Source organism: Vicia villosa, linkage group LG4 (assembly GCF_029867415.1).
Source record: "Vicia villosa cultivar HV-30 ecotype Madison, WI linkage group LG4, Vvil1.0, whole genome shotgun sequence".
In the NCBI taxonomy this organism is placed as follows: domain Eukaryota; kingdom Viridiplantae; phylum Streptophyta; class Magnoliopsida; order Fabales; family Fabaceae; genus Vicia; species Vicia villosa.
Window position 1 is genome coordinate 186,790,447 of NC_081183.1, and position 15,737 is coordinate 186,806,183.

Below are 15,737 nucleotides of genomic sequence, written 5' to 3' on the forward strand. Positions count from 1 at the left end.
AATGATGTCTACTAGGATTACTTGTAAATCTGCTCAACTTGCCAACCGCATACGCAATATCCGGTCTAGTGCTAATCATAGCATACATCAAAGAGCCTATGGCTCTTGAGTATTCGAGTTGATCCATAGGTTTACCTGTATTTGGCATAAGCTTTTCTCCCGGATCCATGGGAGTACTTACTGGAGAACAATTTTCATAATTGAACTTCTTGAGTATTTTCTCAATGTAATGAGATTGCGTAATTACAATCCCCTTATTTTCCCGTTTAATCTTAATACCAAGAATAACGTCCGCTTCTCCCATATCCTTCATGGAGAACTTTGATGACAAGAAATTCTTTGTTTTATCAACTTGATTTTGGTCGGTGCCAAAGATCAACATGTCATCAACATATAGACAAATGAAAACTCCTTTACCGGATGTATCAACTTTGCTATATACACATTTGTCAGCTTGGTTTAGAATGAAACCATTAGACAAAACAACCTCATCAAACTTTTGATGCCACTGCTTCGGAGCTTGTTTCAGCCCATACAACGACTTAACTAGCTTACACACTTTATGCTCATTACCAGGCATTACAAAACCTTCAGGTTGCTTCATATACACTTCTTCTTCCAAATCACCATTCAGATATGCTGTTTTGACATCCATTTGATGAATCACTAGATTATGAATAGCCGCCAAGGCAATCAACAATCTAATCGTAGTGATACGGGCAACTGGAGCATAGGTATCGAAATAATCAATCCCTTCTTTTTGTCTGAAGCCTTGGATAACTAATCTAGCTTTAAACTTGTCAATTGTACCATCGACTTTCATCTTCTTTTTGAAGATCCATTTGCAACCCAATGGTTTGCAGCCTGGTGGTAAATCAGATAATACCCAAGTATTATTTTCCATGATAGAACCAATCTCCTCATTAAATAACAAATCTTGGAAAAATTTAGAACCCAATGTCTGCACCTGATAATAAACCTTTATATATTTTCTTATTTAAATTTTATTATTATTATTTTATTTACAACGAAACAACACATTGGTTCAAAATAAATTTTATTATTGCCATATATATATATTATGTACATACCGGTATATGCACTGGTGTACCGTTTCGTTTTAAAAGGATATTACCAAGCAACGTATATATTGGTATATGCACCGGTGTACTGTTTCATTTTATAATTATAGTACCAAACAACATTATAATACAGACAAATTAGCAAACAAGTCATTTGAAGTAATTAAAACAATGACTGCATAATGGTTCTTATAACATGAGTTTAATACATGATATCCACACTCATAACCATTTCAAGAAAGAAATCACACGCATATGAATTGCAGTAAGATATGATTTAGTAGGAATTTATCTATACATAATTGTGTTTCTTTTAATGACATTTCTATCAACGTGCTTATCTATTTCTTAAAATAAAACACATATATAATGGCTTATTATATGTCATATATTCAAAACACTTTATATCATTTTAATCATTACCGAAAAAATCATAATATCGATAATCATACTCTGATATCATCTATTAGAAAATTTCATGTTTGTGAATCTTGATATCATAATTTTTTACGGTGCTTTAATTTTAATAAGAAATAATAAAACGTACCCGGTTTATGATGTAAATTTTTCGTGTGTTCAGCATATGTAAATTGTCCTTGAAACTTGTCCAATTTTCCGAAACTTTTAGTCATCTCCTTGACGGTGCTTCCTCCTCCAGCCATGATTATCAGAAAGAGTACTTTGTTCGGTTGTTAGAAAAATTTGTGATAATCCTGGATATCTTCAAGAATCGTGTTCGTTCACTTTCCGAACAAAGTATTTCGACCCTATTCTTGTCTGGGTTCACGAAATCTTTGCGGGGATAATTCTTGAAGAACAATCTGTTTCTGACAATGGAGAACAGATCAGAATGTAGAGAGGAAGTATATAATTTCCTTTTCCAAATCGAGACCAAAAGACTCCTTATATAGGAGACCAATAATAGAAATGAACAGACACACCTTTTCGGAAAACAGTTATGTCTGTTGGAACGGGTGCAACTATTCAAACGAATCGTTATGTCCGTTGGGAACGGGTGCAACTATTCAAACGAATCGTTATGTCCGTTGGGAACGGGTGCAACTATTCAAACGAAACGTTATGCCCGTCTCTATTATTCATATTCAACTACGCGTTTGGCTCGACGAGCGTGCACTCCGCACTACCCTAACTCGTTTCAAACTTAACGCATAATTGCATTGGCCTATAGTAAATCACATTACTACCAAAATGCATTGATGATACTAAAATCACCAACAAGATTTTTTTAGGACAATTACTACTATCATGATTTAAATATTTGCCATAAGCTTTGTAAATTCTAGGGTTTTTTTTCTTTTTTCAATAGCCTTTTCTTTTCCTCCTTTAATTCGTTTACTATTATCTTTTATCTTCGAAAATTTTGGTGGATGAATTTCTACTTCTTTGGGAAGATTGACTCCAATAAAAGACTTCAATTCTTTTGTCTTGATTTGTATCTAATCATGTTTAAATTCATTACTTGTTTCTTAATATCAACCACACCGTTTATCACAAGAAGTAATTTTTCCTTATTTTGTCCGACCTCGTGCATACATGTATAAAAGTGATCCCATGCCTCTGATATAAGTTGACTCTCTCCTTTTAATGTAGAACATGCTTCAAAGATTTTGCCATCAACATCAGAAATAGGCTTTCTAGTTGCAATCTTAGTCCACATATTCACAATGTAATTACTTGGTATCTCATTCAAACCTTTCCCCTTTAGAACAAATAGTATATGTGTATTCCTTGAGATTTAAACATTTTGCATTAACAAGTTCCAATATGATTTAAAGCATTATAAACCACTTTTCGTACCTTAGCCTCGATTTCACTATTGTCAACTAGGTGTAATATTTTTGTTCCATTGATCTTTTTCTTATCCTCAACTCCATAATCTAGACATGCAACCCATAACTCTTTTTGATAGAGGTAAAAATTCTCACGAGTGTATGCATCTCTACCATGTCTCTCTAGACCACAATCTAACTTTAGTATTGATAAAGAATGAAGTGAATCATTATCTGCAAGTAGCTCTTTATGTCTTTGTGCTTCTATTGTAGACTCAAACCTCATTCAAAATTCAACCAAGCTAACATTAGAATTAAAAAAAAATCCATAGAAAGAGTTTTCACTTTCTAATCTAGAAAGTTGACTATTATTGAAGGAGTGTAACTCATGGTGTAATTATTCGGGTATGTGTGTGTGTGTGTGTTTTTTCACACACACGCACACACACTAGACAAAAACCCTAAAAGAAAAGCCAAAGATCAAAGATCGAAAAATAAATTACGAATCAATAGAGACTTAGCGTATCTCTCAAGAACTCTTCCTTTATAAACACAAGAATAGAACTCTACCAAATAAACGAATTCACCGAGTGGCCAAAGGATGCCATCTTAACAGCACAAACATTACCTTTAAAAAAGTATGAGAGTAAATAATTTTTCCATCTATCTCGCAAGTCCCAAAGCATTATCTTTGATTAGTCAAAAGCTCTAATAACACCTTGGAAGTCACTCTTAATCCAGAGTAATCTTGGAAACTGTCGACCAATTTTAAGGAATAAAAAACTTGTGAAAAATTAATAATAAGCTTCAATATGTTAATAGGGGTGCCCTGTATTTCAACACATCATTTTTAAAACTATAACAATCCAATTAGAGGATAGGTAATTTGGATGTCAAACAAAACCTTCTTATTCAACAAAAAACAAAAAAGGCAAAATCTTCTTTATGTTAGTTTCCATTCTTTTGCCATTTTTTCCGAATATCACGTTTTTTTCAACGCATTCTCCCAACCACTACCAAAATACTCAAAACAAGAATGTTGTGTTTCAACAACTATTTAAAGTGAGGTGATCCTTAGTCTTGCATTCATATAATGTAGAAATATAAATGATTTTGTGGAAGAGAATACTTAGAAAGTTATTGAAAAAAAAAACTAAAATTTTGAGAGAAAAAACGAAAAAATTTCCACGGAGAAAAGTTTTAAAAAAAATGAATATTATATTATTTAAAATTGTTTGATAAAAAGAGAATCAAAGTATTATTTTAATTATAAAATTTAATTACTATAAAAAATAATTTGATCTTTCCTTTGCAATTTTACCAATCATTATATCTAAGGCTCTCTTTATCTTTCTTTTATAATTTTCTTTTTCTAATAGTCATTTTATCGATATTTTTTTTCATCTTTATCATTTATGTTTATTAACTACTGAATTTTTGGTATTCAACTTTTGAAAAATTAACTTGCCACCCCCATTTAACGTTATTTTTAAAATGTCTCTGACACTATTTACTCAAAAAATTTACCTTTTTGTGAAAAAAAATTATTGTTGCCAAAATCATCAAAAAGTAAATTTTTGATTCCGTAGAGCAAATTTCCAGTATCTCTTTTTGGTTGATACCGGAAATTCTTAGTTTTTTTACAAAATTACGGTATCCATTTACCGAAATTTTCAAAATTTTCGGTGCAATTTAAAAAATTAAGTCCCATTATTATCGGAAATTTTAAATTTCTGGTATTTTCCATATACCGAAAATTTTAAATTTCCGGTAATATTGGTGATGTGCACTCTTATACCGGAAATTTGCATACACGTGGTGGTGATGTGCACTCTTATACAGTTATACACTATTCTCATGATGGTGTTTATTTTTCATGTGCCGTAAATTTCCGGTATCAATTTTAACTTCTCCACATACTGTAAATTTGAAAAATCTAGTACCGGAAATTTTAATTTTCCGGTATGTAGCATCAGGCATGGTAAAATTGGTAAAATCAACAAAATTTCCAGTATTTATATGAAATTTCAGGTACGGTACCGGAAATTTCAAAAAATTTGGAATTTTACGGGGATAATTTGGTTAAAACGTAATATTTGAGGTGGTGGCATGTAGGGGTGGACAGATACCCGTGACCCGCCCCAAATCGCAAAAACAGATCCTAAAAAATGACATACGGGCGGGCCAAAACGGATTGCGGGTTATTTATTTAATTTTTTCAGTTTCGTGAGGGTTAAATTGAGCAGATCGATTTTGTAAAAGTCACCAACGGGTAACTGAAACCGCCCGAGTATGTATAATATATTGAAAAATTAATATAATAATAATGCATTGCACTACATTCAATTAATAGAAAATGTGTCAGCTCTTCATTTAATGCTATTTAAAGCAAGAATAACGTGTGTGTGAGAGAGACTGATGGAAGTGTCGTTGCTTTGCTTAGAATTGACATGTATAGCCTCTAAACTATTAAACTACAAGTTTCCAGAATTAATTACTATTATTATTACTATTATTAATTAGAAATTTAATAAAATAAGAGCTATTTAAAATAAAAGGTTCTCTAATAAAAATATAGTTACAACATTTTTTTTTAATTATATCTGCTATTATTATTTGTGATTTATTATTTTTAAGATAACAACACAACCTCACCTCTCTCTATCTCTCTCATTTTCTTTATTTTACATACTTCTTTCTATCTCTCTTATTTTGTTTTCTTCAAGTCTTCTAGAAACAAGAAGATACTCAAGCAATATTGTAATTAAAATGAACAAAAGATGATTATAGCTTATTTCTTCTCCTTCATCTATCTTTCTTATTCTTCTCAACATATCAGCGGTTTATATTTTTATCATTCTTATCTTCCTATTTTGGTTGGATGATGCATCTGTAGTATAAAACTAAGATATCTAAGTCTATTGTATTTTTAATCTTTTTTTCTTCTTTCTATTTTCCTTCTTTTCAAAATCTGTTTTATATAACTTTATCATTCTCATGTTTAGATTTTGGTTGTTTGATGTATCTGTAATAAAAATTTAAGATCCTAAAATCATTGTATTTTTAATCTAAATTTTATTTTTCCTTATAAACTTGCTTCTTTTTATAAAATTTGTTTTTGATAGCTAAACTCTTACCCGTTTATTTCCGCCCGCCTAACCCGCATCCTGTCTAACCCACAATCCGGCTAAACCGTGATGGTAAACAGGCGGCAATGGGTGTGTAATTTCCAGCAGCGGGTTTGAGTCGGTTTGGCATTTCGGGTCCGAACCCGCCCATACCCGCCCGTTGTCCACCCCTAGTGGCATGTATAAAATGAGGGGTGGCAAGTTAAATTCTCTCAACTTTTCCATATTATTTAAAATTAATTATTAGTTTTTTTTTATCATTTTATATTTTATGATTGAATAAGTACAAAGATATTAATTCTTTTCATCACTCATATTTCTATGTGATACACTCCAAAATTCATCGTAACTTGAAAAAAACACATTATTATTATCTATCAAAGGTCATGTATTTTTCACTCAAATTTAAATATTTAAAATAGAGACAAGTATATAAAAAGTATGAAATCAAAACAAACAAACAATAAACCATTGTAAAATTAAATTTTATATGTTACTCTCGAAATACAAGCCTATTATATTCATTTCCTTTTTATTTTTTTGGGTTAAATACATTATACCCTTGCCAATTAAGCGTGTTTTGGGTTTCCTACATTAGTGTCCTCTTTACATGCAAACAGACGAAGCGAATCAGCGTCAGATTCTCATACCCTCATTATCCACGACGGACCGTCATTCAAAGGTTTCACCAAATAATATGTGTGTTTGTTCACAAATTTTCCAAAGAATGATGGATGGCATTTTCAAGGAATGTTATAATTTTTCTTGTGTTTATATTGATGATGTCCTTGTTTTTTTCTAAATCTGAAAAAGAACATCTAAAACATCTATATATAATCTTTTTCCTTATTCGAAAAACATGGTTTAATAATCTCAAAAAAGAAAATTAAAATTGGAAAAAATTATATCTCGTTTTTAGGAGTGGATTCTCGGAGCTCCAGTTATGATCGTTTTAGTGCAGACTGCTAATGCTGAAAATAAAGTGCAAAAATGAAATTAAACCAAAAATAATCTAAATTAGAAAAACATTATAAAACATAAAAATAAACAAAGAAAATCAAAGAAATGCTTAAGAACAAACATAGGAGAATGTGCATTAAAATGCACTGATCAAATTCCCCCACACTTGAACTTTTGCACTCCGAGCAAAATAAAATCAAAACTCAAAAGAAACACACAACAACATTTACTCATTTTGGGCTACAAACTCTTCTGTGGTTAAGGTTGCATCAATAGGTACTAATCTCGCACACTATGGATATCGTAGGAACACAAATCCGCAATTGTGCGGTCGTAAGCCTCTTGTACACACAAACCACTTCGAATCATGTTATTATGCCAAAACCTAATTTAATCACCCTCCTTTTTACTCTTTTTTCATTCTGGCGCAATCACATTAAGCTCGTTATCTCCACACACTCATAGTAAGGCTACCGGTTAGTGACTCTGATCCTTTTTTGCATGGGGTTCTGGTACCTAAGTGGTATACCCCTTTTATTCCCCAATTGTAGCTGCGGAGGATCAGACCGTAATCCTCCCTACCAAGTTTAGCACCAGAAACCTCTGAACCAACTAACAACGGGACTTGAAATATCTTTTTTTTGTAGGTTCTATAACCGTTGGGTTAAGTGACCGGGTGAGGGTCACCAAACTTAGAAGGTGCATTCCTTTTTTCTTTCTTTCTTTTTTTTTTCTTCAAATAAAACTTGGATCACTCACTTATTTTCATCGGCTTCCTTACGTAGAGCATGTGTGAGATGGTGCCAACTGTAAAGATAAACTACTCAAGAGCTATTAGAGAATGAAAATTCAAGGCTATGTCATAATAAGTATTCAAATTAATTTCCATATGCAGGAGACTTATGGTGTTAAGACGATACTGATCTTGTGAACTTTTCCCAAGTCTCCACAACTAACCTCATATTAATCTATAGCCCAAAACTTTCAAAGAAGCATTTTTTTAAGAATTGAAAAAAAAAAATATTGAAAGAAAACAAAATAAATAAATGATTCCCTCCCCCACACTTAAAACATGCATTGTCCTCAATGAAAGAACATAAATATAAAATAAGAGTGGGAGAAAGGAAAGAACACACCCGAGGGGTTAAGGTGGAATATAGCTTTCATGTCTGGTGGTTTTGGTGGAGGCCTTTCTGCACTACGAACACATGAAATATGAAAAAGTAAATAGCAAGTGAACTTGGATATTAGTAAAAAAAATCTGGTGGCTTAGGAGGAATAGTCTGCACATATGGTAAACCTGCAATAACAAAAGTATGATAAATAGAAAATCCACATTTGACTTGTGAGTCAGATAAAATAGGTGAAAGAGATGCACAAATGGTGAAAGATAACTCCAAGTTGTTTGGCTTAGTTAGAGTTTCCACCAAAACAAAATCTGCTATGGACAATGGTTGCTTATGGCGAAAATCCACATTTTTTGTGTCAAATTCAAGAGTTGTTGAATTTGCTAGAATTCCTGCAGAAGTGGTTGTCGGCATCAAACTATCTTCACCTAAAATGGCTGCACTGATCTCAAGACAAACATTACAAACACCACATTCACAAGTAAAAATTTCAAGAGAGTTATCTACTTCAAGAGAAGTATATAATTCATCCAAATCAGATTTCAAGAAATTTCGTGGCATAATCTTTTTCATGCATTCACTTAAATTTTTGTTTCTTACTATGAGTTCATCATATGAAACAAACATTGTTTTAATGGGCTCACCTGGAAATTCATCAAGACTGGTATCACATCGTGTTAACTCTAATGATGCAACAGGTTGTACATCATCATGAAACATCAAGTTCTCTTGAATTTGATGGACGCTTGAGATTATTTGTTCACCTTGAACTTTTTTAACTGGAAACATAGATTGCATATGTTGTTGAAATTGAAAATTATTTTCAGTCATTCGCTTATTATTTTCATCCATTTGCTTGATAATTTCTTCCAAATATGATTGTGTGTCAGCTTTCAATTATGCATTTTGTTGAAATTGTTGATATGGCCAAATAGACTGCTCTTCAATATATGAGTATTGTCCTTGAAGATCACCTACCATTTGAGCCTCACCACAAAAATTAGTATCTAACAACATAGGACATGCATCATTGCAATGAAAATTTGAAGAACAAATATTGCAAATCGCAAGTGGAATATGATTCTGATAGCACGATTGATGTTCTCTTGCTTCCATCAAATTAATAAGATAAGCCAACTGATCCAATGAGTCTCCCATTTTTTTATATATTTTTTTAGACGAAAAAAACAAATATGATTAAAATAAATTCAAAAAAATACAAAAGCACGAAATTTAATCTAATGAAGACAAATAAAAATTTTGAGAATTTTTTTGGAATTTTCTGACACTATGAAAACAGTAAAAAATTAATTAAAAATAGAAAAAAGAGGAATTTGCGATTTTAGGGTCAAAATATTTTAGAATTCTATTCTAGAGGAGTAATGTTCCTCGATTTTTTTTATTTTCTAGAAAAAAATCGGAGTAAATCGAAACAGTAGGTTTCAAAACTTACCTGATACGGTGGAAAACTTACCACTGTCTGTAACTGGTATTGCAACCCTGAAAATCAACAAACACAACAACAACAAAAAAAAAGAAAATGCTAGTAAGAACCCTATACCTATGACTCTAAAATTAGTTAATAACAAAAAGAATCCCCGGCAACGGCGCCAATTTGATCCGCGGTCGCGCACAAATAAAAAACGAGTGTTTTGTAAAAACTGTAGTGTAACGGTAACGACAACTCGGATATCGTTCTCACAAGGATTCTTGTAATATTATCAACCAATTGAAGTTTCGATTGGGGGGTTTTAAGATTCGATTTAGGAATTTTTTACAAAATAAGCGATTAAATTAAGTGATTATAAAATAAGCTTAAATGACAATTTGCTGATTCAGTTCCTATCTATCATTGATTATTGTAATTCCAACCTCCTAAGCGGATTATCTATTCCTATTCGATTATAATATCCATTGGCAAGCGCAATTGATAGTATAAGTTGTATGTTCCTATTATCAAACGGGATTAAGTTTCATGAATTAAGCAAACATGAATTAAACGGACACGATAACAAATTAAGCAAACGATAACGTGACTATAGTTAGGATCATACAACCAATCAAATTAAATCAATATAGTCTATGCAAATCGAATTAAGCAAACAAGAGACATAGATTAATATTGAAAGGAATAGAACTGAATTATAATTATAATAACCTTAGGGTCGGAACCTGAATACAACAAATTGTCTCAAAGGAATTAGTTCTCCATGGAATTCGTACAAGCTTGCCTCATAATTCCGTGAATAGTAAAAACGTGACAGAGGGAACAGTAGCGGCCAGCCCTAGGTAAATGGGAGAAACAAGAATTCGGGTCATAACCCAACTGGGTCACCCAAAACTAACGACCCAAAACTAAATAAAACTAATGTTGCAGCTTCAAATGAAATTCTGGAAAATATGCATTCCGAATCTGATTTTGACTCCAACACAAAAGGTGTAGCTCTTTCTCTTAGCTTTCCGACGATTACTAGAACGCGTCGATTGGATTCTCGGAGCTCCAGTTATGATCGTTTTAGTGCAGACTGCTAATGCTGAAAATAAAGTGCGAAAATGAAATTTAACCAAAAATAAACTAAATTAGAAAAACATTATAAAACATAAAAATAAACAAAGAAAATCAAAGAAATGCTTAAGAACAAACATAGAAGAATGTGCATTAAAATGCACTGATCAATATACTTCAGGAACGTTCAAAGGAAAAGGATATTTAACATCCCTTGACTATGAAATTTTAGCTATTATTTATGTGTTAGAAAAATTTGCTTTATTTATTTTGTCCAAAACATAAATTATTATTAGAACCAATTGTGAAGGAATTGTAAAATTTGTAGATACAAAAAATGAGAGAAAATTAACCTCTAATAGATGGCTTAAATTTAAAGAATTTAAGATAAAATAGGAACATGTTAAAGGAAAGGATAATAAAATACCATATTTCTTATCTAGAAAATTGTTACATAATTAACAATTGTGCCTGAATTTTTCAGAAAAATACAGGAAATTCAAACATTACAAATGGCAGGCAAAGTTATTAACTTTAATGTAACCAAATTAAAGACATTTCCTGAAATGGAATAATTCAAAACACCTTTGAGAAGTCAGCTCAAAGAGGAAGAAACATGTCTTTCAGACAACATTTGAAACTTATCCACCACCTCTCAAGGTAACAGTAAGAAAGTAGCAGTGATAAATGCATTGGCATCTTATTTTGCTACTCTGGAAGACATTTGAGCAAAAAATGATATATACACTAGACGAAAACCCTAAAAGAAAAGCCAAAGATCCAAAATAAATTATGAATCAATAGAGACTTAGCATATCTCTCAAGAACTTCTCCTTTATAAACACAAGAATAGAACTCTACCAAATTAACAAATTCACCGAATGGCCAAAGGATGCCATCTTAACAGCACAAACATTACCTTTAAAAAACGGTATGAGAGTAAATAATTTTTCCATCTATCTCGCAAGTCCCAAAGCATTACATCGATTAGTCAAAAGCTCTAATAACACCTTGGAAGTCACTCTTAATCCAGAGTAATCTTGGAAACTTTCGACCAATTTTAAGTAATCAAAAGCTTATGAAAAATTAATAATAAGTTTCAATATGTTAATAGGGGTGTCCTATATTTCAACACATCATTTTTAAAACTATAACAACCCAATTAGAGGATAGGTAATTTGAATGTCAAACAAAACCTTGTTAGTCAACAAAAAAAAACATAACCTTATTTATGTTAGTTTCCATTCTTTTGTCATTTTTTCTGAATATCACATTCTTTTTTTTCAACACATTCTCCCAACCACTACTCAAAACAATAATGTTGTGTTTCAATAACCATTTAAAGCGAGACGATCCTTAGTCTCACATTCATATAACGTAAAAATATAAATGATTTTGTGGAAGAGAATACTTGGAAAGTTATTGAAAAAAGAACTAAAATCTTGAGAGAAAAAACTAAAAAATTTCCACAGAGAAAAGTAAAACAAAAAGAATATCATATTATTTAAAATTGTTTGATAAAAAGAGAATCAAAATATTATTTTAATTATAAAATTTAATTACTATAAAAAAACAATTTGATCTTTCCTTTGAAATTCTACCAATCATTATATCTAAGGCTCTATTTATCTTTTCTTTTATAATTCTCTTTTTCTAATAGTCATTTTATCGATATTTTTTACATCTCTATCATTTATGTCTGGATTTTTGGTATTCAACTTTTGAAATATTAATTTGCCACCCCCTCTTTTATACTTGTCACCTCCCATTTTACGTTATTCCCAAAATATCTTTGACACTATTTACTCAAAAAGTTACCTTTTTCTGAAGAAAAAAATTACTGTTGTCAAAATTATCAAAAAGTAAACTTCTGATTTCGCAGAGCAAATTTCCGGTACCTCTTTTTTGTCGATACCGCAAATTCTTTGTTTTTTTACAAAATTCCAATATCCATTTACCGAAACTTTTTCCGTTTAGTGCTTCTCTTCAATTTCCGTTTGAAACTTTTTCCGGGAAAGTTGAAGTCTAAGTGATCTGAACCATTTTTGGTCTAAGAAGTTAAGCACTTTGTTGCTATTGTGGTAGAGGAACCGAAAACAAAAAAGGAATTGACGGTAAATAGTCAGAGGTTAAAGGTGTATCGTGGATGTGAATTTAATCGTGATACTAGTGTTATTGCTCTTGGTGATCCATGATCACCTTTGACCGTTGAGCTGACCGACGTTAAACAAAGAGCTTATTGGGAGGCACCCCAATTTGTGAATATTCATCATGTTTTATGTCTTTTTACTGTTTTTGTTTTTTGCGTTTTTATCAAGCCAAAACAGTCCTACCGGTAAATCTACGTTTGTTGATAGCAAATTTTTTTCTGTATCAGGTATAGCGCGCGTCGCGCGCTCTGGGAGTTTTTGAACTCCTTTTGGTAGAGTGCAGCAAGCGTCGCGTGCTCTTGACAGCGCGTAGCGTGCTCTACGTAAAATAAATAATTTAATTTTTTTGGGTTGGGCCCAGCGTGGGACCCGACCCACTCCCCCTTCTTCTTTACATTTCAATTAGGGTTGAGGGGTTTTTGCCTCTCTTCTCGTAATTTCAAACTTTCTTCACATTTTTCTCACAAAAACCTCACACACATCAAGTTCTTCCTCGATTTCTCTACTAATCTTGTATATTACAGTCCTCTTCATCATCATCTAAGGTATGCTTCATCTATTTTTCTTATTTTTCCATGTTTGATGTTTAGAACTTAGGATTTTTAGATTTTTAGATTTTAATTTGAATATAGACAAGGTTAGAGATTGTAATAGGTTGTATTTAGTTGATTTAGTGGTTGAACCCTAGTTTAGTTGTGGTCTTTGTGCTGTTGCAACTACTGTTGCAGATCTGCATTTTTGGGTTTCGCAGAGCGCGTTAAGCGGGCTACTGATAGCGCGTCGCGCGCTCTGTGTTGTGCTGAATTTTTTTTATGTCCTGTCTTGTGTTTTGGTTGTTGAGGGACTTTGGTGATATTGTTGGGACTGTTTGTGCACTGATGGTGCAGAATATTTGATGTTGTGTTGACAATTGGATCAGTTTTGTGTGTTTGGTATTTTGTGTGCAGATGGCTCCCCCCGTTAAAAGAAAGAAGACTGGTGCTGATTAGGGTACCTCTTCTCAAACAAGATTTGATAGGACTCAATTCCTCGGACCAGAACAAGAGGCTCGTTATCATGATCTGGAGAGTAGAGTTGTTTAATCCAAAAGGACGGTGAAACCGTGCGAGGATGGATATTTCCAAATAGCTTGGAACATTCTTCATGATGTGTGTTGAGACGAGTTGTTTGAGCCTGGGAAATTTTATCAAGTGGAGATTCTGAGGGAATTCTACGCTAATGCGTTGCCACGAGGGAACTGGCAGAGTATTGAGCCTTACGCTTTCAAAACTTGGGTGAGAGGTAAGGAAATCGATTTCTCTAAGGATGCAATTTTTGATTATCTGGATAACCCTTTAGCTTTGGTTGAAGAGTGCAAATATCATCCTCGGTTAAATCGAGGAAACTGGGACGCGGAGGCCATGAAGACAAAAATATGCATATCGGGCATCACATATCAGTTGACAACAATCGGTGCTCCTAATACTTTCACCCGTCGTCACTTGACCTCTGAGGCTCAGTTGGTTACTACAGTTGTCCTTTACAACTTAAGGTCACGTAGTCATACTTCTTCGATCACTATGGACACCACCGGGTTAATTTATTGCATTCTGAAAGGTGAGGATGTGGACATAGTGAGGATTGTTGCTAATGAGATGAAGAGGGTGGCGTTGAATGGTACCCGATTTGGTGATAGAACCAAGTGCCGGTTGATTTTTCTTGGTTTGATTATGGGTTTATGCAGGAAGGCTAATGTACGGTTTCCATCTGGTGGAAACATTCCCATGGATGGGGTTATTGATAATATTTTTTCTAACCGTTATTGTTTGGAAGGTCCTGGTCCTGCAGGTAATGCTGGTAATGAAGAGGGTGGTCCTGCAGCTGAGGCGGTTCTGGTTGCTGCTGCACCACCTACTATGCCTCAGTTGGGTCATGCTGGTGAACGGAGCTGGCAGATGCACATGGCTCATCAGCGAGCATTTATGTTTTTACAGGATTCTATTCAACAGCTTTCTTTGCATCAGCCTGTGGGTTCTAGGGAGAATTTGGTGGCTTATGCTCGTTGGCCTGAGGGCACGCCAGATTCTCCGGAGGGGGCAGCACAAGGTGATCCTGCTGATGATGATGATAGTGAGGAGGATTGAGTTATTGTTTAAATTTTAGTATTCGCTTTTTATTTTATGTCTATGTTAAGAATTTGTTAGGTTGTGTTAGATTTAGTCTTTGGCATTTTGTTCCATCCTTTTTAGAATGAGGTATTTTGGATTGAGGCTAGTTTATGCCTTATGGATATTGTATACCATTTGGTGTTTGCTTTAGTAATTTATATGTAATACATTTTAGTTATTATTTTTAAATTTTGTTATGTTAAAAAGTTTGTCCCAATGATTAATTAGAAGGAACATGTGCATGCTTCTTTGATGAAAAAGAGTTATGACAACCAAATGTGGAGGTGATGATATAAATTTAAAATTGTACAAGCAAGGTACATTTTTATCATCTTCTTTAATATTCCATGATTTTGTTGCTCTTAATTGTACAAATTTGATGTCTAGTTTTCTTTTGCAAAAATAGTTCAATTGTGAATCACTTTAGTACATAAATTAGTAGTGAGGAGACTTTCAATTGTACATATATAATTTTGTAAGATACCAACAATGTGCGTCTAAACTCGTGTTTCTTATGTTTAATCTTGCGTTTTTGTTGCTTATATTTTTTTGTTGATAAAAGGTTAATAACTCAGATAGAACTTAGGGGGAGCTTACAAAACTTAACCTAAGAACTATTAGACTGAGAGAGAGAGCTTACAAACCTCAGGCTCTGAAGTTGTCAAGTTACTAAAATTAGTTAAAAAAACTTGGATAGAACTTAAGGGGAGCTTACATGCCTCAACCCATGGACGGATAGACTCGGGGGGAGATTACAAACCTCAGACTCTGATGTTGTCAAGTTGTTTAAACTAACCAACCATTATTCTTAAAATCCTTATGTTTATCATCATCAAAAAGGGAGAGA

At 33.0% G+C, this 15,737-nt stretch overlaps 1 pseudogene; it reads right to left on the reverse strand.

Moving 5' to 3' along the window:
- Window positions 1-1,749: 1,749 nt before the first annotated feature.
- On the reverse strand, window positions 1,750-3,480 carry LOC131598530 (uncharacterized; annotated as a pseudogene).
- Between the last annotated feature and the right edge of the window lie 12,257 nt (window positions 3,481-15,737).